This window comes from Gymnodraco acuticeps, unplaced genomic scaffold (assembly GCF_902827175.1).
Source record: "Gymnodraco acuticeps unplaced genomic scaffold, fGymAcu1.1, whole genome shotgun sequence".
Lineage (NCBI taxonomy): Eukaryota > Metazoa > Chordata > Actinopteri > Perciformes > Bathydraconidae > Gymnodraco > Gymnodraco acuticeps.
The window spans coordinates 211,297-213,753 of record NW_022991977.1 but is presented as its reverse complement, the minus strand read 5'-3'; positions in this window follow the sequence as shown (position 1 = coordinate 213,753).

The following is a 2,457-nucleotide window of genomic DNA, read 5'->3' as shown; positions in this document are numbered from 1 at the left end:
TTTTGAAGCAGGACTCAAGTTCCTCCATGAGCTGAGTTATGCTACTATAGTAACCAGCTCTAAACATATGAAGCCTTAACTTGCTAGTCGGGGCTATGTCGGGGAGTTTTGCTTTCTTTATCCACTCAAAAAAGGCTGCTTCCGTAGGTAAGTTATACCAGGTGTGTGGGTATGATATTTCTGTCAGGGCGACCTGCCACGAACCATCCAAGTGTAAAGGTTGTGCTAGGTTCACCTGATAACTAGAGCTTGTATTGTTTTGAAATACATCAAGGCTGGCATTGGACGGCAGCGTAATGTAGAACCCTTCATTTATCTCCATGGCTGTAATGAAGGACTGAGCGGTGATTCTGTTTGCTTTTATACATCTTGGATTTCGCCTGCATCAACCCAGCTGTTGAATTTTTCGGGCCAATTATGCCAAGATACAAACATTTGTTTTTTCCCTCTCACCACCCGCCTTTTTAGAATTTTCTCGACTTGAAAAGCCTTGTCCTTGGATATCTGTACTTTTTGTAACTCTTTCTCATAAAAAGTCCCCTTGATCTCTTCTCCATCATAATCTTTGAGTTTGTAAACAGGTGGCTGTCGAGGTAAGCCTTCAGACACCGTAAATAATTTGTCCGTATAACTCTGCTCATATTTTTTATCGAATACTCCTCTCAATTTGGATATCCTTACAAGCTCCCCCTCCTTAAAGTTCATTTTGACAGCAGCTTTTTTACGAAGGCTGGAGGGGTTATATAGATTCCGAAACACTTGAGCCGCATTCTCCTTGGTTACCTGCAGTGGCGTCATTTTAATACTTCGGTGATAACTATTATTGTAACTTTCAAGTAGTTCAGGTAAGACGTCTATATATCTATGAGTGTTTTTAGCTGTAAAATACCTCCACATTTTAGTTTTCAGCGTACAATTAAATCTCTCTATCACACATGCCTTCATATCACTGGCGGTTGCATAATGTTGTATACCTCGTTTCTTCATTAAGTTTTGAAAAACTTTGTTAAAGAATTCTTTCCCCGCGTCTGTTTGTATCTTTTTAGGAATCTCACTGTGTGTTAAAATTGTATCAAAGGCTTGGGTAACCTCAATACCCGTCTTCTTCTTTAATGCCTGAGCATAGGCTTTTTTCGAAAATACATCTACGACTGTTAACAAATAATTAAAACCATCATTATATTCGGACAGCGACTGCATATCGCAGAGATCTGCTTGAAATTGCTGCAGCGGCCTGAGTACGAAAACTCTGTTTCTTACAAAATGCACCCGAGTCGGCTTATGTAAAGTATATGCGTCCTGCTCAGATAAATATTCTCTGACTTTCTCTACATTTACTTGTTTACCCATTTCATTCTGTACAGCTCTATGGAGTTTATCCACACCTCCTAAACTCCCTGGATTAGAAGGAGTGTAATACAGCCTTTGCATGACACATTTCTCAGACATGTTCCCTGTTACAGCCCGATGAGGTAATGAGTACAACAGTTTTTCTTACAAAGCATTTTATTGATATGTCACATATGTATAAAAAACATGTTAAAAGAAGTAAAATATAAAACATACTTTAACGAAAAAGTATCACATTTGTTTTTCCTATTGCTGCCAAAATACCCAAGCTGCTCTTATAGTCTTCAGACGGGTCTCGTTGTTATCTACCAGCTGGTCGAAAATCTTCTTCATTTTAGCCTCAAAGAGTCTGGTGTTTCTGAGATTGTGCAGAATCGCCTCGGTAGCTCCAAAGACTCTCCTCTCCGACACATGAAGCTGGCTCTGGTGTAAAGCGTCCCGAATAGCTGGAATGAAACGAACGGTCCACAGTCTCTTTATCACATCGTCATAATTTATATCCAGAAAGTAATCTTGGGTCGGAAACAAACACTCATGCTGCCTCTGACTGGGGTGAGCGATTCGACATCCGTTACATTTTTCCTCTCTGTACAGTTGCACGACCCTATCCAGCAGATGAGCTACAACAGCTTTTACCGTATTCAGGAACGAAGCTGTCCTTTCACATTCTGTAGCATGAACCTCTGGAACAGTATAGCATGGCATGTCAACGCCTACTACTGTTGATTCCCCTGGAGACTCGGATGGAGGTTGATGCATATCCAGCCACCCCGTGATATCAATATCAGCCATATAGCTGTCGAGATCTGGTGTCCAGATTGTTGGAGAGGATGGAGGTCCTACAGGCGTTTTCTCCAGGCTGCAGCTCGCGGTGAGAGAGTTGTTTTCTTCGAGATCCATGGTTGCTGCTCACAAAATGTCCTTGAGGTGTTCTCATTTTTAAATGATCTGGCGAGGAAAAGGCGGGGCTTGTTATGTTAAGGTGAGGCGGAGCCCTCTGTAAAAAGTATTTTGCAGTCAAACCGGGGAAAATCTGCCACTTCCTCACAGAGCCCCTCCTCCAACACACATGAACGCGCATGACCAAAAGGGGGCGCGAGATAAGTT